The sequence below is a fragment of the Artemia sp. Qi Xiang Cuo genome, chromosome 7 (genome assembly GCF_049724085.1).
Source record: "Artemia sp. Qi Xiang Cuo chromosome 7, ASM4972408v1, whole genome shotgun sequence".
Classification (NCBI taxonomy): domain Eukaryota; kingdom Metazoa; phylum Arthropoda; class Branchiopoda; order Anostraca; family Artemiidae; genus Artemia; species Artemia sp. Qi Xiang Cuo.
In genome coordinates, this window is record NC_142800.1 from 5,503,786 (window position 1) to 5,527,218 (window position 23,433).

The following is a 23,433-nucleotide window of genomic DNA, read 5'->3' on the forward strand; positions in this document are numbered from 1 at the left end:
AAGTTATTAGATATGAACCGTGATTATTTAGTTGAGAAGAAGTTAATTTTAAATGTTGATAAATCAGCGGTAGTAGTATTTGAAGAAAATGGGGGACAAAATGAAATTTTTGACATGACTGGTAGAGAGTTAAAGATTGAAAAGGAGTTTGTGTATTTAGGGTGTAAGGTTCATCTAATGGAAGTTGGAGTCGTCTTGTTGATTTAATGTAGAGAAGAGGACTTAGGGTGATATGGAGTGTGTTAAGAAACAGTTTAAGAAAGATAGGCCTAAATGATATTAAATTAATGAAGAGGATTTTTGATAGTAAGATAAGAACAGTAATTAGTTATGGGTGTGAAATTTGGGGATTTGAAAAGGGGCTAAGTTAAAGAGGATCCAGTTGTTTTTTAAGAGATTGATAGGTCTAAGTGATAAGTTTAATGGGTTAGTTTTAAGGGGTGATTTAGGGTTGAGGAGTCAAAGAGTTATAAGGCTAGTTAGTAGAATTAGAGGTATTGGAAATAATTAGAATCCCTCCCAGAGGAGAGGATACTAAAAGCAGCTTACCAAGAACTTTTGAGAGATAGGAGGAAAGGTACTTGGGCTAGCCAAGTTAAACATATTTTGGAAAGTTGTGGGGAAGCTAGGTTTTGGGACGGGGGAAAAGGGTAGTGGTAAAAAGGGGGTGGTAGCAAAACATGTTAAGTTTATTTGAGAGAGCCAGGAGATCCAGAAATAGCAATGTGATATATCCTCGTCACCTTCTTTATCTCTGTATGCTAGTATTAAGGACTTATGAGAGGAGGAAGTTTATTTTAAGGTGGGCTTAGTAGGGTGGAATTAAAGTGGGTATTATCGGTAAGGTAAAATTTTGTAGCATTTGGAAACAGGAGAAAATATTTGGGGAAGTTCAGCTCGAAGGTTGGTCCCTATTTTTGTCCGATGAGTGAGGACGAAAAGGATGATTTAATTCATTTTTTATGTTTATGCAAGGAATTCAGAGGTTTGAGAGAGGAAATGTTTCCAGGGTGGTTTGAAAGGGAGGAATGGATGGGTAATATATTAAGAGATAGAAACTTCCTGGGGAATGAGAATTTGGGAAGGTTTATTGGACTGGGCATGCAGCGTAGAGATCATTTTCTTTAGATTTATTTTTATTTTATTTTTGTTTTGTTTATAATAAGAGTGTTTTCATTTATTATTTTTGAAGTGTATTGTGTATTAACCATGGCTTAGTAGGGCCTTTAGTGTTAATAAATCATATCATATCATATACAACTCAAGACTCTGGATGAACCCAGTTATTGAACTTACTCAGACAAATCTAGCGAATAAACCGAAAGTAATTAATTTGTTCTGTATATATATGTTAGTGTTAATTATAATGCTGAAGTAAATCAGCTGATGACGATCGCTGTATATGTGGTCGAAATATCCAGGCTTTTACATTTGTTTTTACTGTCTGATAAATACACTATTCCCCATTTGAACGTTTATTTTTTAGTTTATATACTTCCAAACAAATATTATACATAAGCAATGGGCAACTTCATGACTTATAAACTTTTCCCCAGTGGCAGTGGGGTTCCTGTTATCACCAAATAAGCATCCTTGAACGGTTTTATTTCCCATGGGTGATCGTATCGAACCAATAGTCCTGGAATATCGGGAGAGGGCTCATTTGAGCGGAAATTCAAAGTTCTAGTGCCCTTTTTAAGTGACCAAATAAGATTGGAGAGTAACTGAACCCCCTCCCATGCCCCATTTTCCCCCAAGGTCACCCGATCAAAATTTTATCAAAGTTGCCCGATCAAATTTCCTCGAAGAAATATGTGTCATACGTTAAATTTATTTAATAAGTCGAATAATGGATTATTAATTTAAATGCTGGATATTCAAAACAAGGATATACTTTTTTTTTCTGTCAAACAATTGCTGGCAACGAACTGCAAGTAAGGATTGACGCGGCTCAATAGTATCCGAAACTCTAAAAACCGATATTTTGATAGCAATTAAATAAAAAAAACAAGTTTTTTTTTAACTGAAAGCAAGGAGTGACATTAAAACTTAAAACAAACAAAAATTATTCCGTATATAAAAGAGGCTGTCCCCTCCTTAACGCCTCGCTCTGTACGCTAAAATTTTTCATTGTTTAAAAAAAAAATAGAGTTTTGAGAAAGTCAAACTTTAGCGTAAAGAGTGAGGCGTTGAGGAGGGGACAGCCCCTTTCATATACGGAATAATTTCTGTTCGTTTTAAGTTTTAATGTCGCTCCTTACTTTCAGTTTGAAAAAACTTGTTTTTTTTTTATTTAATTTTTGAAAGTTTCTGAAAAAATGCAGGTTTTGATCTTGGCTCACCGTACATGAATAATTAAAACAAAATTTTCATATTAATTTAATTTTATTTGGATAACTGGCTTTCTCGAAACTTTTTTAATTTTATTTACGAACGTTTTTATTTGTAATAAATATACGTAACTTACGAATAAACTCACGTAACGAACTTCTATATTCATATATTTTTAATACGTATATTAGGGGGTTCACCCCCTAGTTAATACCTTGCTCTTTAAGCAAAAGTTCAAATTTTGTTCCAATTCTTTAAAAATGACCGCTTAATCACAAAGGCCCTTCATTAGAATAAATAGCTCTTATGAAAGTACTAAAAAATCTTTGGCTTAAAGAACGAGGTATAGACTAGGGGGTGAACCCAATCATATATGTAATATTTTCTATTCGTTTCAAGTTTTGATGTTGCTGCTGTTGCAGTTGAAAAACTTGTTTTTTATACTTAATTTCTGATCTTTTTTTAAATAACGCTGGGAAATCCAGCATCCCCTTCATAGCAATGTCCCTTCCCCCATGAAAACTTCCTTCATGGAAAGATCCTCCCACGTAACCCCCGACCTACTCACCCCCCCCCTCCCACTACCAGGAAAAATCTCCCCTGAAAACGTCTGTATACTTCTCAATAACCAATACTATATGTTAACATTGGGTAAAGTTCATAACTTTCATTCCTCCCTCCGGGAACTTCGGGGGAGTTAGTCATCCTGAAAGACATACTTATAATATTTTCGAACATGCTGAACGAAATGGCTATCTCAAAATTTTGATCGGGTGACTTTGGGAAAAAAATGAGCCTGGGAGGGGGCTTAGTTGCCCTCTATTTTTTTAGTCACTTAAAAGAGGCACTAGAACTTTTAATTTCCATTCCAATGAGCCCTCTCACGATATTTTAGGATCACTGGGTCGATACGATCACCCCTGGGGAAAAAAAAACAAAAAAAAAAAACAAATAAACACGCACCCGTGATCTTTCTTCTGGCAAAAAATGCAAAATTCCACATTTTTGTAGATAGGAGCTTGAAACCTCTACACTAGGGTTCTCTGATACGCGGAATATGATGGTGTGATTTTCATTAAGGTTCTATAACTTTTAGGGGGTCTTTCCGCCTTTTTTCGAAAATCAGCCAAATTTTCTCTAAACTTGATGAAACTTATATATTTGAAATCAGCATTAAAATCTGATTCTTTTGGTGTATCTATTTGTATCAAAATACCGTTTTCTAGAGTTTCGGTTACCATTGAGCCGGGTCGCTCCTTACTTACAGTTTGTTACCACGAACTGTTTGATAGACATATCAAAGAATCGAATCTTTATGCTGATCGAAGTTTTATGTTTCCCATCAGAAATTACGAGCCTGAACAAACTTTCACAGTTTCCAAAAAAAGGGTAGGGGCAATACCTTCACAAAGTCTTATGGTCTTAATGAAAATGACTCAGATTCAGCATATATGAAAACACTTCTAAAGAAGTTTTAAGTTCCTATATACAATAATGTGGAATTTTGCATTATTCTTCCAGAATAAAGATCACGAATACGTTTTATTTGTCTGTTTTTGTTTGTTTTTTACCCATGGGAGATCGTATCAAACCAGTGATTCTATAACATTAGGAAAGGGCTCATTTGATCGGAAATCAAAAGTTCTAGTGCCTTTTTTAAGTGACAAAATATATTGGAGTTTGGATAACAGAGTTTTGATAACAATGGATATATCAAATAATCAAATGTGTATACTGAATCGATATATGTTACCCATTAAAAACTACGAGCCAGAGAAAATTTGCCCAGTTTTCAAAAAAGGCAGGGACAACACCTTCAAAATTCTCACGGTCTTAATGAAAATATTGCCATCAGATTCAGCAAATCAGAGAACACTACTGTAGAGATTTCAAGCTCCTATATATGAAAATGTGGAATTTTGCATTTTTTTTTTTACCAGAAGAAAGATCATGAATGTGTGTGTTTCTTTCGCCCGTGGGTGATCGTATCAAGGCAGTGATTCTAGAAGATTAGGAAAGTTCTCATTTTATCAAAAATCAAAAGTTCTAGTGTCCTTTTAAGTGACGAAAACTATTGGAGGGTTAGTCGCCCTTCCACGTTTTTTCCCCTAAGTTGTCTTCGTCTGAGCACCATTTTGAGATAGCCATTTTGTTCAGCGTAGTTGAAACGTCTAATAAATATGCTTTTATGGATAGCATGGCCCCTCACAGCGCTTGGAGAAAGGGCTGTAAGTTATAGAATTTACCCATTGTTTACGTGCAGTAGCTGTTATTTTGATGTAAACCAACTTTTTTTTGGGGGGGGGGGTGTCAAAATCTTCTGCTTGATGGTATTTTCCACGGTGAGAGTTTTCTGTAGGGAGATAAGTTTCCGAGGAGTGAACTTTCCACGGAAATTTTATACTGAGAGATTTTGCCAAAATTCCTACACGAAATTTATCGACTTTTCGATTGCCAACTCAATTTTACATGTGGGAATTCCGGGGAAATTTTAGTGTGGTTTGAATCGTCAGGAGTGTTTTTACCGTAGGGGGTTGATTTTCCGAGAGAGAAGGTCCATGGGGGAATTCTGCAGGGGGAATTCTCCAAGGGGAATTCTGTGGGAGTAACTTTCCACTGGGGGTGGGGGATTCTCGGGAAATATTTTCTACGGAGGGGAGGGCGCTTTTCGGAACGATTTGAACAACGATTAGAAATTAAATTTATTTGAAATGAAAGTATGTTAAGGAGAATTGTCAGACGGTATTTCAGAAAATTTTCCGGGAGGGGCGGTTCAGCGAGGATGAAATTACCTGGGGAGAAGAACTGTGTTTTGTTTTAATTAGGGGGGGGGGGTATTTTACGCTGGAGGAACTTTCATATGAGGAATTTTTCGTGGAAAGAAGGAATTTTCCATGGAGGGGAGCCGAATTTCCCGGCATTTTTGGAAAAATCATCAGAAATTAAATAAAAAATAAAATGAAAGTAAGGCGCAACATTAAAACTGAAAACTAACATAAATTATTTCTTATATGAGGGGGGTTCCCCTTCCTCAATGTTTTGGTCCTTATGCTAAAGTTGGCTTTTGTTCCATTCCTTAAGAACAACTCCTGAAACACAAGGGCCGTTCAATTTGAACAAGATGCTTTTTAGAAGTTCTAAAAAACTTTTACGTGAAGAGCGAGGTATTGAGGGGGCCCTCATATACGGAATAGTTTCAGTTCATTTTAAGTTTTAATGTTTCTCCCTTACTTTCATGTGTTAAAAGCTTGTCTCTTATTTAATCAAAATAAAAACAAAGTTTTCTTGTGAGAAGTAACGAGGAAAACAAGTTTAGCGACAATATGCTCCATATGAAGAAATACAAAAAATAAAAAATGATAAATGGGGGAGGGCTCTAAGTAAATTAATGCTTCGGCGTTTACTCTCAGAACATCAGATCGTCTCGGAACGCTGTATTTCAGAACATAACTTTCACTCCTAGAGGTCGTATCTAACATGTCAATACTTCCGATATAATTACCAAACAACCATTTATAAACTCGTTCTCAAAAGAAGGGTCAGCTGTGCAACGTCCGCAGGGATCAAGGTATAATTGGACATATTCATTACCTTGTTGATCCTTCCTTGAGATTAAATAAAAAAGACAGGTTTTTTCAGCTAAAAGTAAGGAGCAACATTAAAACTTAAAACGACAAGAAATTATCAAGCATAAGAGGGGGTTGCGTCAATACCTCGCTCTTTACGCTAAAGTTCAAATTTTATCCCAATTCCTTAAGAATGACTCCTGAACCACAAAGGTAAATTAATTAGAATAAATAAATGTTTTAAGAATACTAAAAAAAAAACTTCAGCGTGAAGAGCCCTCTCCCAATCTTTTACAATCATCCTTACTGGTTCGATATGATCACCCCAGGGTAAAAAAAAAAAAAAAAAAAAAATTAACACGCATCCGTGATCTTTCTTCTGGCAAAAACGGAAATTTCCACAATTTTGTACATAGGACCTTCAAACCTCTAAAATAGTTTTCTCTGGTATGCTGAATCTGATGATCTATATTAAGATCACTTGATGCTCTGAGGTCCCCCCCCCCTTTTCCATAAATTGGGCAAATTTTCTCAGGCTCGTAACTTTTAATGGGTACCATAAAATTTGATAAATTTTAAACATTTTGAATAAAGGTTGAAATTCAATTCTTTTCATGCATCTATTGTAATCAAAACTCTTTCTTAGAGTTTGGGTTACTATTGAGCCGCATCGCTCCTTAGGGACAGTTCGTCACCACAAACTGTTTGATCAAGTTAGAAAACACTTTTTGCCAATTATCTTGCAAGTGTGAAAGTATTTGATTTATCTCATAAGCATAATAGCGACGACAAAAGGCTGGTAAAAAAGAAAATAATGACGTATCTATCGGGAGAGGAGGTGGGGGTTATTTTTTGTAAATGAGGAAAGTTCCTTTTATGGCAATCTTATATGCCAAATATTTAAAAAAATATTTATTTTTTTTTCTTCGGAGGAGCAATCAACTATTGAGGAGCCAGTGGTCTTTGTTCTGATCTTTAATGGAATGGAGTATTTCTTTTTTGGATGCCGAAACGAAACTTACATGTTTTGTATATAGTTTTACGAAAATAAATAGTACAGTTTGACAGAAATTTTAACAATAAATCAGAGGGCGTTTTATTAGGAACTCATACACTTAGTAATTCAAAGTTGATATTTAGAGATCCTTACTACCCTACTGCTAAGAGATTTTAAATCCCTAGAATGCTCCAATAACTCTTTTTAGGAATTTTAGAGCGCATCGCAACAGCAAATTTACTGGATTTCCTATTTGGGTAACAGAATTAATAAGCTGCTCCCCCGTTTTTAGGTATCTTTGAGTTCGGAAATTAGCTCCTACCTCTAAATAAATTCTAAAATGTACCAGACCAAATGCTGAAGATCCAATTTGGGTTCGAACAATTACAGTTCGATAAAATCTATTCTCAGAATCTAAAAATTAGTACAGTGTTGTTTTCATATTTTATTTAATTCCTCTCAGTCTTATTTGATGAAGGCAAATTTGGCTTAAGAAAATAGCGCCACTCTAACTCTCGTTTAATGTGTATTTTTACCATTTATAAAGTTTTGACGGAATTTTTCTGAGAATTTTAATGAAAAGATATCATAATACCAGATTTGAGCTTTGGTTAAAATTTGGGATCAAGCGACACAGAAGTCAGGAAAAAGCAACATTATAAATTGTCTTTTAATCTCCAAATTTACAAGAATTTTAGCATCTTAGAATTTATTCTTCGTTTGGGTGCTAGTTACGATATGTTGCAACATCACTGGGAAGATAAAATACTGCTCTTAAATGTGATATATTTTGAACTGAGTTCGATTTCGGTGTGATTCATACTGTAAACTAACTTAATGTGGTTCATGAAAGTAATAGTTCACAACATATTAAATTTTTAGTATTTTTGTTTTTCTAAAAAGGCTCAAATAAATGAGGGCAATCCAGTTCTGAACCATGCTAAGTCCAAAAGTGGAAAAATGGAACGACAAAGGCTTTTATCATTTCCAATTACTATGGAAGTCAAATTTACTTCTAATTTATATGTTCGTAAATCTAAAATTGCTTTTTATTTGTAGAAATTAAGGATTTGGCTATTAATTGTCTTTAACACTATTTTATAGTTATATCTTACCAGAAAGCAACACGCACTTCATTGGTATGGAATGAAATTCATTGCTTTTACAATTAGCCATCAATTACTAGACAATATTGGACATTATTCCAAAAAATTGATTCTTATAATGGAAAATATCCCCCCCCCTCAAAAATTGAAGTAAAAAATAGCTTTGCCTACTGCATTCTGATTTGCAATGAAAACATAGACTGTATCAAATTATTCAACTTCAGTGACCAGGGGCAAACCCAGCGTTAAATTTCAGGGAATATGGATAAATTGACTGAAGCATGGTAGTAATAGTTAAAACGGTGAATACAATTTTTAAAATATTATCTACATTCTTTATTGAGACTGTAAATATGTAATTATCAAATAAAATCAAGCCACCCTTTTTTGCTGTGGGCTAGTTTATCCAAAACGTCTTCTGCATTGACCGGAACATCCCTGTGTATGGATAATTACGCCAATTCATTAAGCCGTTCCTGACATAAGATTTCAATCTTCTAAGGGTAGACAAAGAACGCTCGCAAATAGCTCTAGTCACGGGAATAGTTGCACCAATCTTCAAAAATCGATTTAGAGTGGGGTAAATGTTCTCATGACATTCTTTTACGCACGTTATAAAATATTTAGGGCCACGTTTCACGACTGTATCCATATTCTCCTTCACATAGCTAACTCAGCTTGCAAGCTTCCCCTGCCTCGACATACCCCTGCCCCTGCCTCGACATGTCTGCATCGACATACCAAAAATTAGTCAGAGTGTCCGATATTTCCTTTGTTTTTTCTTCGTCGAGGGAAATACAGTGCTGAGGAAATAGGTATTGCAGTGACTCCAATGATTGGAGTCACTCCACAATGATTGGTTGATTGGATTAGTGATGATTTTAGAGCTGGTCTCATACCCGCAGCTGTGTTTTTGGATATGAAAAAAGCGTTCGATACGGTGGACCACTCAGAGCTTATTCAAGCTCTAGACTCGATTGGGGTGAAGGGTTCAAGTCTGGAGTGGTTTTCATCGTATATACACAATCGGTATCAGATAGTTCAGAATGGGTCATCTTTATCTTCAAAAAGAAAGTAGAGTGTGGGGTCCCACAAGGGTCAATCTTGGGACCTCTACTTTTCATTATTTTCACTGATCGAGTGAAACAATACCTGTCAGAGGCTGGTGTCATCCTGTTTGCAGATGACAATTTGCTTTTTCTGGCAGCGCCTTCACTTGATGTTGTATGTAATAAAATTCATAATGCAGTTTCTGAATTTCCAGCTTTTTCTCAGCAAAATATGTTAACCCTAAACTTTTCTAAAACCTTTTTCATGATATTTTCTAGACTTTCTTCTAGTGCTGGAAATGACCATATCACGGTTCAAGAAAATGTGATAAAGAGAGTAGCAACAACGAAGTATTTGGGGTTTTTAATTGATGAAAACCTGTTGTGGAAAAACCATTCCACTGCAATAGCTGAAAAATTAAACAGAGGCCTTGGGGTGATGCAAAGAATTAAAAATCTAGTCCCAAAAAAGATCCTGAAAATGAGTTATTTTTTTTCATTTTACCCATATATTAGCTACGGATTCTCTATATGGGCAAGTAATTTTGTTACATGTTTCAAAAGAGTACAAAAACTTCAGAATAGAGCTGTAAAATTATTATCTGAATTTGATGATTCTGATGAGGTTCCTGCTTATGAGCATTTTAAAAAGAATAAGTTAATGGATGATTCCCAAATTCGAGATTACCAAGTCGCGATTTTCTCGTATAAATATTTGAATCAGCTGCTCACCCCTGCTTTTGAAAATATTTTTACTTTTAATAGAGACCTTCATGATCATAATACAAGAAAAGCAGATGACTTAACTCATGAGTTTAGGAGCACCACTCGGGCATCTTTTGTGATTCGCCATTATGGTCCCCATGTTTGGAATATATTGCCCGAGTATGTGAAAAATGCGCCGAGTCTTCCGGCTTTCAAGTCAAGGGCAAATAAGTTTCTTTTATCTATTGAGTGAATTCGGTGTTATGCCCACTCCAGGTTGTCATTATATTTAATGTATTTCCCCGATTTAGTTTTCTTTTTTTCTTTTTTCTTTTTTTTTCTATCTACTTCTTGTCTTTTCCTCTTTCTCTCTTTTTTCCTTTATTCCTTCACCAGATAATTTTCTTGTGTGTTGAATAGCAAGGTATGAATGTTATTTTAATTAGCTGAGAGTGATAACCTCACTTGCCCTTTCAAGCTTATTGTCTTTCTTGGCAGGCGAAAGGCGAATAGTGTTTGTTTTCTTTTTTAATAAATGTATATCTCATATATCTCATATCTCATATATCTCATATATCTCATCTCCAACAGCTTTCTGTGACAGCAGCTGAATCTCTGATTAAGCTGCTGAAGAAAGTAGTCCATAAATGGGAAGTCGGTAACACAGAAAGTCGGTAATATGTTTCAGGGTCCTCTTAAGCTATTCCGTAATTATCCCTATACGCTTGTTTTGAAGCTAATCTGGGCATTCTAGAGCTGATTCCAGCATCTTGACACAGTTCAGTCCCTTCAGTAAAAAGCGGATGAAACTTAGCTTCACTCCTTTCCCTCATATCTCTACACTCTTAAGATCGTCAGCGCTTTTGAGAAAGTATACGAGATCTATAGTTTCTGATTGCAAAGATGTCGACAAATTGTGTGACAGACTAAAAACTTACTGACAATAACCATAGCTGCAACAAAACTGCATCTCTCAATAGCAGATAACAAAGAATAAGCTTTGCTTGAAGATTCGGAATCTGAATCAGGATTTTCTTGAATGTCCCTTAATAGCCTTTCAGATAATAATGAACATCGCTTTAAACTAAATGATTGCTTTTAAGTGCTCCACTCATCTAGTTTCGCAAAATTTTTTCAATCATGTTCTTTTCGTCTCCGTGATAGGATTACTCTCTTGGACAATTTGTTTGAAAATTGCAAAGCGTTTAGGTGAAATTCTAAAGAAATTAATGACTTCTTTCAAAGTTCCTAGACAATTTCTTATAACAGGTATTTTGTACGAATGACACAGGGGTAAGTTTAAGGAGTGACTTGTACAGTGAACACAGACTGCATGGGGAAAATATTCACAGCACAACCTTGAAACTAGTCCTTCATAGATGAAACTCCATTATAACTTTGCCCCCTTAAGTATTTCAAATTGATTCTCATTTCACCTAAGGTTTGTATAAACCAACTAAGGTCTGCTGTCAATTAACTGTTTCTTTTTGAAAAGTCTTTAATTGCGGATTTCCGTTTTGACGTCATAGACGATATATTATCCTTTCGCATTAGTCAAGATCTATAAAAATGTACAAATTTCCCGGTTTTCATAGGTGGGGGATTTATCCTCGTTATCCCCCCCCCCGAAGTTCGCCCTTACCAGCGACTGCATTCAGCTTTTAGTGAAAAAACAAAATTACCAAACCACAATTTAAAACCACAATTTCGAATTGGGCATAATTGAATTTTCTACCAAGCTGTTCAAAATTTTGATTGGGTGTTTCTTATTTTCTTCCGTCTCTGATTCCCAAGGAAAAGAAACTCTTCAAGCAATATAATGAATAATCTATTTCTATTCTCTTTATTTAACCAACTTTTTTCATTATTATTCATTATTTTTTTCATTATATTATTTTTGTCTCCTTCTTTGGCTTTTTTGATGAAATATAATTTTGAATTGCGAAACAAAATTTTTGAGTCAGAGTGATTATCTTTTCTGCCAAGCTATTCAGAGCATAAATCAGTTTTCCTCTTTCTCGTGTTGACCTCTTATAACCAATATTTCAAAGGAGCTTTTTACGAAGAACTAAGGAAACGAATTCTGATCCATGCTATAACTAGCTTGCAAACGTGACTCCGCTAATAGAACCTAAATCATTTGGATTTAAGGTGGCATAAAGACAAAAAACCTGTGACATAGTTTATGGGATATTCAAGAAAAGTAATAAAAATAAGCTGGCCCATTAAGTACAGACTTTCAACTGGAGGACTGTCAAAATGGCTGACAAATCTATTAAAACCTAGTCTTTTCTTGACATAATGGCAAATTCATCCCATCTATCTTGGGCTTAGAGGTGGTTTCTGGGGAGGGACAGAGGAGAACCTACCCCGGGCACGCACATTTTATGGGCTCAAAGTTTTAAATAAACTTACGGGATTATAATCATTATGTAATATTTTTTAAATTTTACTTTTAATAAAATAAAGTAAAGGGCGCAGTTAATAAATAAAAATAGTCAATAAATAATTAATTAATCTATAAAATAAAAATAAATTAAAAGGTAAAAATTATTAATAATATTAATCAGAATAACTAAATTACAATAATTCATAATAATTAAATAATATAAATAATAAACTAAAAAGTGATTAAAACGTTTTAATCACTTAATTTTTAATTTATTAATATATTGAGAATAATTCTATTAACAAATGAATTTTTTTTCTAATTTGGCCTGACAATTTTTTTCCTCTCTATGCTCTTTTGATAATCTTCAAAAATGTTCAGTGAAGAATATAAGAGTCTATAGTAAACGACCGTACGTAAAGACTAACTCATGCCAGTGCTAGTCAAAGCTCTGGCCAAAGTGCTGGCCAATTCTAAAGATCGGAATTGGCCACACATCAAAATATTCCAAATATGATGGCGTTTAAAAATGGGTTTGAAATTAACAATCGGTTTGTCAATGGGTTTGAAACTGACAATGAAAGTTATTAACATAAAAGATATTTATATAATTAAAGAAAAAGGAGAAAACACCCCCAAAGCAAGGATTGATCTTGGCGAAAACTACACAAGTGAATTTAACATACTCATGAAAAATTGTATCTTAGGTTTCAACTCTTTATAAGCAAACAGATGAAATTTTCACATTTTAATACAAAGTTAGGTTGCAGACGCGTGTTTATTTGGTGTTGCGTTTTTCAGATCTGACTATATTGACCCAGCATTGGTAAAATAAATATTTATACCCCCGGGGCCCATAATGCCTAAACATGGCGTCATGTCCAAACTGGGGTCATGATGAAACCTAAACGCTTTTTTTTATTTAATAGCAGGTTTAATGTCTTTACTTTTATAATTTTAATAAATCCAATAATACTAACATTTTGATTAATAAATATCAGTATATGTATATTAAAATGACAATGAACATTCATTTGTATTTTTTTCAGTAAAGTGCAAATTATCTTCTGGCCTTGGGAAGGTATAAGTGTTTTGAGCCCTACTTATGTTAATTTCTGCTCGTTTTGAGTTTGACCCGGTTATTTATTTTAATTTCTGTTCGTTTTGGGTTTCGTTCATTTATCGATGCTGATTTGTGGTAGTTTCACCCTTGCTAGATTATTTGATTTTCTTTTTGCTCATTTTTGGTTTAATGGAGTTCTTTACTTTTCTTTGAAAAACTTATTTTGTGAAAAAAGGTTTTAGTTAATTTCTGTTCGTTTTATATTGACATAGCCTACCATACACCATTTGAAACTAAAGTCTACCTAACAGCATACACCCTTTTAAAAATCTGGACACAAATAGTAGTATTTAATTTAGTTTCCTACTAAATTCTCTCTAGTTGACCTGAAATAGAAAACTTGATACCATTCGCGAAAAAATCTGTTTACTTTCGTTGATAGCTAGAATACAATTACGCTATTTTGATTTGGTTAAATTTCAAGAGCAGAATTAGCCCCGAAAGTTTGAACAGAATACCCTCAGACGTTCTTGGGATAGTGGTGAGATGCTTTATTGGGAATTAGTATTAACACATTGCATTTTGATTTAATCTTAAGGCAACATTTAGTTTTTAAACATAATGGGGAAATGGGAGAATAGGCGTGGGAGGGGGACTATTTGACCTCCAATCACTTTCGAACATTAAAAAGGGCATAAGTCCTTTCTATTTTTAATCAAATGAGCCCTTTCCGAAGTTCCTACGACCTATCCTTCAATACGAGGAGCCCTGGTCTAAACAATATATATATATATATATATATATATATATATATATATATATATATATATATATATATATATATATATATATATATATATATATATATATATATATATATACGTTGTACCCACATCGATCTTTACTATAAAAATGTCAAGCCTTCCAATCAGTTTCGACTATTAAAAAGGGCATTAGGCCTATTGATTTCCAATCGGCTGAGCTCTTTTTGAGTTTCTACGACAACGCTTTCTATAAACACCTTATATGCCCCCAGGGCATAAATTACAACCCTTACCCTAAGGGCTGTGAGGGTGGTTGTCATCCTCAAAGACCTAATTTCCAGAACTTTCAACTACGTTAAACAAAATGGCTATCTCAAAATTTTGATTGGATGTGTTTGGGGAAATGGTGGGCGTGAGAGGGGCATTAGTCGCTCTCCAATCACTTTCAAGTGTATAAAAAAGGCACTAGCCCTTTCAATTTCGAATCAAATGAGCCCTTTTGAAGTTTCTACGACAACGCTTTCAATAAAACCTGATATGCCCCCAGGGTATAACTTACAACCCTTGCCCTGAGGGCTGGGGGGGGGAGGTTGCTATCCTCAAAGACCTAATTTCCAGAACTTTCTATTAAATTGAACAAAATGGCTATCTGAAAATTTCCATTGGATGTGTTGGGTGGAATAGTGGGCGTGAGAGGGGGTTAGTTACCCTCCAATTACTTTCAACTATTAAAAAGGGCACTAGCCCTTTCAATTTCCAATTGAATGAGCCCCTTTTGAAGTTTTTACGACAACGCTATCTATAGGAACCTTATATGCCCCCAGGGTATAACTTACAACCTTTGGCTTTCAACTTCGTTGAACAAACTGGCTATCTCTAAACTTTGATTGAATGTGTTTGGAGAAATGTTGGGCGTGAGAGGGAGGTTAATTACTCTCAACTCCCTTGTGGCTATTAAAAAGGGCACTAGCCCTTTCAATTTCCAATCAAATGAACCCTTTTTGAAACTTCTGCAACAACTTTCTATATAAACCTTATATGTCCCAAGGGCATAGCTTACAACCCTTGTACCGAGGGCTCTGAGGGGGTTGTGATCCTTAAAGACCTAATTTCCAAAAACTTTCAACTATGTTGAATAAAATGGCTATCTAAAAATTTTGATTGGATGTGTTTGGGAAAATGGTGGGCGTGAGACGGGGGTTAGTTGTCCTTCAATCACTTTCAACTATTAAAAAGGGCGCTAGCCCTTTCAATTTCCAATCGAATGTGCCCTTTTTGAAGTTTCTACGACAAAGCTTTCAATAGAAACCTTATATGCACCCAGGGCATAAAACGTAATCTCACCCTGAGGGCTATGAGGGGGAGGAGTTGTCATCCTCAAAGACCAATTTCCAGAACTTACAACTACGTTGAACAAAATGGGTATCTCAAAATTTCGATTGGATGTGTTTGGATAAATGGTGGGCGTGAGAGGGGGGTTAGTTGCCCTCCAATCACTTTCGACTATTAAAAATGGCATAATGAAAAAGCTTTCAATGAAAACCATATATACCCCCAGGGTATAATTTAAAACCCTTGCCCTGAAGACTGTGGGGGGAGTGTCCTACTCAAAGGTATAATTTTCAGAACTTTCAACTACGTTGAACAAAATGACTATCTCAAAATTTTGATTGGATGTGTTTGGGGAAATGGTGGGCATGGAAGGGGTGTTAGTTGCCTTCCAATCACTTTCGACTATTGAAAAAGGCACAAACCCTTTCAATTTTCAATTGAATGAGCCCTTTTTGAAGTTTCTACGACAACACCTTCTATAAAAACCTTATATGCCCCCAGGTCATAACTTAAAACCCTTGCCCCGAGGAATTTGGGGGGGGGGGTTGTCATCCTAAAAGACCTAACTTCCAGAACTTTCAACTGCGTTGAACAAATCGCAAGAATGGAAAGAGGGACTTCTCCTTTCTCTGTGGAAGTGCAAAGCAGCAGATGCGATTACTGTAAATACTGAGGAATCACCCTCCTACAAGTTCCCAGTAAATTGTTTGCAATAATATAAAGCAGAAACGATCAAAAATGGGATTTTTTAAGGTCAAACGAAAATCACCGATTACAGATTGGTAGCTGCCAAATACCGTCTTGTCCCCGTTAAAGCATTTCAGAGACCTGAGCGAAGAAAAACCTAAAAAAAATAGGAAAAGTAAGATTGGAATCTGGTGAAATGCTTGAAGATGACAGCGCATGACTAGAAAGATGGAAGAAACCCTTTTCAAAGCTGCTGAACGCTGATAGGGTGGATGTTGACCCTGACCTAATGTCGTCTGTGGGATCACCGTCGAGCTACTGAAACTCGTTGGACCAGTAATGCTTATTTGGGTGCACAAGATTTTCTCCTTTGTCTGGATGACGAAGATAATATCGCAAGAATGGAAAGAGGGACTTCTCCTTTCTCTGTGGAAGTGCAAAGCTGCAGATGTAATTACTCTAAATACAGAGGAATCACCCTCCTACAAGTTCCCAGTAAATTGTTTGCAATAATATAAAGCAGAAACGATCAAAAATGGGGTTTTTTAAGGTCAAACGAAAATCACGGATTACAGATCGGTAGCTGCCAAATACCGTCTTGTCCCCGTTAAAGCATTTCAGAGACCTGAGCGAAGAAAAACCTCAACAAAAATAGGAAAAGGAAGATTGAAATCTGGTGAAATGCTTGAAGATGACAGCGCACGACTAGAAAGATGGAAGAAACCCTTTTCAAAGCTGCTGAACGCTGATAGGGTGGATGTTGACCCTGACCTAATGTCGTCTGTGGGATCACCGTCGAGCTACTGAAACTCGTCGGACCAGTAATGCTTACATATCGTAGCTGCCAAATACCGTCTTGTCCCCGTTAACACATGCCAGAGAGCTGAGCGAAGAAAAACCTCAAAAAAATAGGTTAAGTAAGATTGGAATCTGGTGAAATGCTTGAAGATATAAGCGCACAACTAGAAAGATGGAAGAAACCCTTTTCAAAGCTGCTGAACACTGATAGGGTGGATGTTGACCCTGACCTAATCTCGTCTGTGGGATCACCGTCGAGCTACTGAAAATAGTCGGACCAGTAATGCTGATTTGGTTGCACAAGATTTTCTCCTTTGTCTGGATGACAAAGATAATATCGCAAGAATGGAAAGAGGGACTTCTCCTTTCTCTGTGGAAGTGCAAAGCAGCAGATGCGATTACTCTAAATACAGAGGAATCACCCTCCTACAAGTTCGCAGTAAATTGTTTGCAATAATATAAAGCAGAAACGATCAAAAATGAGGTTTTTTAAGGTCAAACGAAAAACACCGATTGCCGATCGGTAGCTGCCAAATACCGTCTTGTCCCCGTTAACTCATGTCAGAGACCTGAGCGAAGAAAAACCTCCAAAAAATAGGAAAAGTAAGATTGGAATCTGGTGAAATGCTTGAAGATGAAAGCGCACAACTAGAAATATGGAAGAAACCCTCTCCAAAGCTGCTGAACGCTGATAGATTGGATACTGACCCTGACCTAATGTCGTCTGTGGATCACCGTCGAGCTACTGAAACTCGTTGGACCAGTAATGCTTATTTGGGTGCACAAGATTTTCTCCTTTGTCTGGATGACGAAGATAATATCGCAAGAATGGAAAGAGGGACTTCTCCTTTCTCTGTGGAAGTGCAAAGCAGCAGAAGCGATTACTCTAAATACAGAGGAATCACCCTCCTACAAGTTCCCACTAAATTTTTTGCAATAATATAAAGCAGAAACGATCAAAAATGAGGTTTTTTAAGGTCAAACGAAAATACTGAAACAAAAAACATATATTTTGAAATGACAACCGCCTCTCTTCTTCAGCGCGAACAAAAAATACTTAATCAAAATGCCAAAAAAGGACAAAGAAAAGCCAAAATAAATGCGGAGAGTCAATGTGAAAAAAATAAACAAATAAAAACCAATGAAAAACCAAAATTAAAAGATGAATAAAATCTAATAAAAGCCAAAATTATAAGAAATAAAACCAAATACCTAACAACCAAAAAATCGAGTCATTCACCAATATCTACAATTTGCACAAAATTTAGGGAACTGCTATTTAGGGATACCAGCGAACGACTGACCACTGAAAGAAAACACGTTCACTCAAACGAACAAGCAACTAAAAAACTTGAAGAACTATGGTCATTTGATTCCTGATTTTATAATTATATTCCTTGCACGATCCATTTGAAATCTGAGTGGTTGATAACGCGTTTAATTATGTGAATGCAAAGGAAATTTAGGGTTTATTTCAGGGATGATTAAAGAATTGGCTTCTTTTTTTGAGAAAACCGAAATATTAGTAATTTATTCTTAAATCTCCGGTATATCTGTTCAAAGATAGACCTAAATGTCGGTATTTTCAAATCTCAACGGCCTTTCTGTAGTGCTGGACAATACCCTTGTCGTATGAAATTATGGTAGCTTGGTTAAATAAAATAATATGATCCAGATGGTTATAGATGTGTTCTGCAAGGGCAGAGTCTAAGAATATGCATTAATTAACTGAATTATTCGCAAATAATATTAATGTAATTTTCCTTTTCCTGATATCTTAAATATACCGGTTTTCATATTTGAAAACAGAAAATAGATTAGGGCAAACAAGTTGAATAGAAACTCCAAGAGGTCATAAGAAATTCAAAGGAGCGAATAAAATCAGCTGAAATGACAAAAAAAAACACTTCTCCTTCATATAGAGTGAGCTTAAATTCACTAATTTATGCGATAGAAGAGAGTTCCCAATAGGAAATCAAGGGAGGGAATCTACAAAATAACAAAAAAAAAACAAAAAAAATAAAAAACGAAAATTTCGAAACAAGAGACACACGAAAGGAAGGCTCCATGTGCTCTTCAAGATATAGGGCATTTTAATACTTATAATTGAAGTATACTTTCGTAACTGAATTTAAAATCTAATAATATTAACTGCTTGAATTGAATCGGTATTACTTAAGAACTTCAAGTTTCATTGCTAGACTGATCCATTGAAACCCCCTCCCCTCGTTGTGCATCCCTGTTAGAAGGGTAGACGTCAAGCAAACACTCGTTTATTGATATTGCAATATTTTTCATGAAATAATATCTTAAATTATAAGAAATAGCTACAAGCCTTAAAAAATAAAGTCAATTTTTTTATTTTTTGAAAATAAACAATTAAGCTGGTAGTATGACCTTTGAGTCAAACAAGCAAGCAAAATGTTAGCACACTGAATCTCAGTGCCATCTAGAAAGTGTCTTAAAAGAATCTTGAACAGAGCGAAAATACAGGGGATTCTCAGAAAAAACATTGACAAATGTTTATTGTTTTTTCTTATTGACTGACAAAGATTATAACTTCTGTATCCTATTGAAATACCAAAAAGTTGTCTAATTTTTTCTTGTAAGCCAAAGCAGTGGTGTGGGGCTTTTATTTACCCTACATTCCGTATTGGCACATAGGTCAATTCGGTAAAGTAAGAGTTTCCTCACGTCAACAATTCTTCAAATTAAAGCCCTACTATTATTTCCAAGACTTCTATATAATTAAGATCTTGCTGCTTTCGTTTTATTTTATTTTGTTGCAAGGGGGTGCAATCTTCAAATTTTAACTTATTTGCTGGATTCTGTCACCAAAATCTTTCTATCAAATGGCCAGAAGTTTTTATACTTTTGAAGTGGGGGAAGTGGGGAAGAGATTGGGGGGTGAGGATAGCTTATAAGTCCCTTTGAAACTAACCTGTATAATTTTCTAAATGATTGGCCTATTCAGTTCCCGAGTGTATTCGTTTACGAAATTAACTACATATGAATGTATAAGACAATTTTGATCTAGTACTCACCCGAACAACTAAGATCCAGAACCGTCATCTACCACAGAAACTGAACTCTTCAGACATATTCTGCCATACCATAAACCCGTCACAAGTCCAGCTTCCATTTAGGCTGCTACACTGGAGACTCAACTATTTTTTTCTACCTCGTATATTTGTTTGGATCCCTCAAGATCCCCTGTTGATGGTTCTACTCAACTAAAGCTAAACGAGTAACCCTAGACTTTGTCTCGTCACTTTACCACTTGCTATTTCATACACTCCATTGCTTCAATATTCCACATACAAGGCTTTTTGTTTCAGAAGAAACGACGGGTCTCATGAAATCACAGGCCTGCAAGCTAAACAAATACCCCCCCCCCAAAAAAAAAAAAAAACTTAATCCCAGTTTTCAGTGAAATAACGGGACTGTCTTTATTATGCCTGCCAAATATTCAAATAGGCTCAAAACACGTTTCAAAATCAAAAGCTTTCCAACTCTTCGAAATAAACTTCACCCACATTTTAAGGAAATTTATATATTTTCGTTTGAAATGCAGCAGTGTTAAATCTTTGGTACATTGAAATAAACTTAAATTTTCTATGTCTTTTCTTTCCTTCAGTCAAAAAGATCAAATTTACTTGAATAATGGTTGATTTTTCTTGCGTTGCTATTTAACTAGCCTTTAGAGAAAAGGAAAAAGAAGAAAAATACTGATAAGAAAAAAAACATTTCATGCAAAATAGTAATAACTCTAAAAGGGGACGGATAAGCTCTCAAATTTATTATTGTCTGTTGTTTTTTTATTGCTATGAAAGGTTCTTTATTTCATCATTAATCACGTATCAATTCCATTTTCTTTCCCATTACTAATATCTATTTATAATTTTAAATATGGGTGGCGGTAGCCTCCTTGGCATGGATTTTTTTCTAGATGATTTTATGCCTTTTTTTCTAAAAGGCATAACAACGGCAACTTGGTGGTGTGAAGATTGAATATAGGAATATTGACCAAATAAACAACAACTATAACAATAGGGAATTTTTTTTATATATGACAGTGGAACGCAACTTTAAATGAAGATTTCAACCCTATATCCAAGAACCGTCCTCAGCAAAACAAATGAAGAAAAAACGAACATAAAATTACTCACATTAAATTACAATCTTTAAAAATAGAATATTTTCGAAACAGCCCTAGCATCACTATTTTAAGGAAGTTCAACCAGGACTGGTACTTCAAAGTGAAGTGAAAAAAGACAATTCATTCAAACGGAATAATAAACATTTACAAACAAGCTCTTAAAGCTAATCTTGCCTTTTTGGCAGCCAACCTAGAAGGTCTATCCGCAACAGGTTGAGTGGAATTGTTTACTGGCTTTTTAATATAATCAGTAAAATAATTTTTAATCAAATTTGTATATAAGGCATAAGTGTATATTCCCCCAAATCCCTATTTAAAGAATTATTACTATTTATTTTAATTCTAATTTTAATTGCCTCTCAAACAACCTGTTTTATTCCTAAATCAAATTTAATAAAGGAAATTTCTTCAAAAAATATTTTATGGCTAGGATTATCAAAGATATGACTTCTTAAAGCAGAATCAAAAGAAATATTTGTACTATTAGAATTTAGAGCTTTAGCTATCACATCTTTAAAGCTTTTAGTTATGTCATGCTGTTGTAGGCATTTTTCTATATTTTGATGGGTTCTACCAACATATTAGTTGCCACAGTCACATGGTATTTGATAAACCCCTCTTTGTCGAGTAACTGGGGTTATATCTTTACCATAGTTTAAGAAGTTCATGATTTTAACATTATTGGTAAATGTTACATCAAAGTTATTTTGTGTATAAACTTTTTAAAATTTATAGTGACTTTTGAAATATATGGAAGGTAAATTATGTTTGAGGGCTTGGTGGGAGATTCGCATCGTAAGAGACCCTTGATTTTACGGAAGGGTCTTACCAGTCTTCGGCTAATTGTATTATTAATTAAGACAATAGGATAACCGTTTCCAAAAAGTATGTCTCGAATAAAGTTTATGGACTTTGAAGCTAGTGATTTTTTTAAATTTTCTATCCCCATGACAATTAGCCTTTTTTTGGGTTTGTGTTTAAATTTTAATCTAAATAAACTTTACTTCTTCTTCTGTTTCAGCAAAAGTGGGATTTTCGGTCGAGACTATTCAACCCTTTTCCTTTTGACTCACTCTGTGAGTTGAAATGAGCTACAACATTGATTGCTCCTTCATTATTTTGAATCTGCTTAGATATTTTGCAGTAAATCTTTTGATTCTAGGAGTTTCAATATCAGAGGATATATATTGAGTTCTATGCTGGATGTGCAGGTATGGTCAATTAGACTCTGCTGATAGTTAGATTTTGTGGTGTTTGAACTACTTTAACAGTTTACATTATAGGGTATAATTGCAGACGTCAGCATACTACATTTAAATAGGCAATGGTCAATTGTTTCATTTCTTATGTTACAATGTCTGCAAAGAGGGTAATAAAAAGAGAGTAAGAAAACAAAGGTAATATATTCGGAGCGTTTCTTCTTCTTCTTCCGAATTTACAAAGTTGCCAATAGTGCGCAGTTGCTAAACGCTATATTTTTATAACGCAGTAGATTACGTTAGGTCTGCAATATTTTCGCGTACTTTCGGAGATAGTCTATCGGATCACGTACTTTAGATAAGATAGCAATATTAAACAATCAAGTGGCCGTATTGGCACCGGTGGGATTTTAATCCTAAAACTGCTGGGTATAGATGACTTCAGTATTTCACTTTCCACAATTTCTATCTAACTTGAGAGTTTTCAAGGCGACAAATATTTGGGCTATCGACATTGTTGTTGCAGAAGAATCGAGCATTTCTTGAGAAAATCCTCGCCAAAATAAGACATATCCAATTTTTTTTTTTTTTTCTAGTGTGCGTGCGCGCAGCGTCATTGATTTTTGATTCGGCACCTGCGGAACAACATTGCGCAGCGTCACTTGCCACACCTGCACGCAGTGTCATTGATTCATTGAACATTCGGGACCTGCCAGGAGGGCAAAACCATAGAGCACCTGAACCATCAGCCACCACAAGGCCTGATTCCCCTTTATTCTCTATCAGTTCGGGCAGACAGAGAGCAGAAACCTTGAAGCTTTCCCGAAGAAAAGGCGCTATTGCCTTTTGCGTAGATACCTCTAAAAAAGACATAAAGAAAAGAAAGGAATTGGTCAATGAGATTAAAAGAAGAGCTTCTTACGGTGAGCAGAATCTGGGAATAAGAAACGGGGTCGTTGCGGCAAAAAAAGGCCGCTCTTGGAACCCCAAGTCCCAAGACAAATGGAGCACTAGATATGGCACAACGTAAATGTAAATAGTGTTAATAGGGAGCAAGAGGTCATATGCAGTGAAACGAGCTCAAGCTTTGCCAGTGCCGAGTCACTGGTCTCAACGGACAAAGTTTTCGAAACCGCCTGTTAGAGAAGTGAGAGCGAGCATGACAACAATGGCAGTGAGAGCGACGGCGAAAGTTAAATCGAAATCAGTCGTTCTTGTACTAGATGCAATAGTGCCGAACTAAAAAAAAAAACAAAAAAAAAACACAGAAATGAAAAAAAACTCTCGA

At 35.3% G+C, this 23,433-nt stretch overlaps 1 long non-coding RNA gene across 1 annotated transcript in view; it reads left to right on the forward strand.

The window, feature by feature from the left end:
• LOC148949888 (uncharacterized) overlaps window positions 1-23,374 on the forward strand; it is a 75,767-nt gene extending 52,393 nt beyond the window's left edge. Inside the window, exon 3 of the long non-coding RNA XR_016141985.1 lies at window positions 22,742-23,374. This is a non-coding gene — a long non-coding RNA (uncharacterized LOC148949888). The remainder of the gene's footprint in view (window positions 1-22,741) is intronic.
• The last annotated feature ends 59 nt before the right edge of the window (window positions 23,375-23,433 follow it).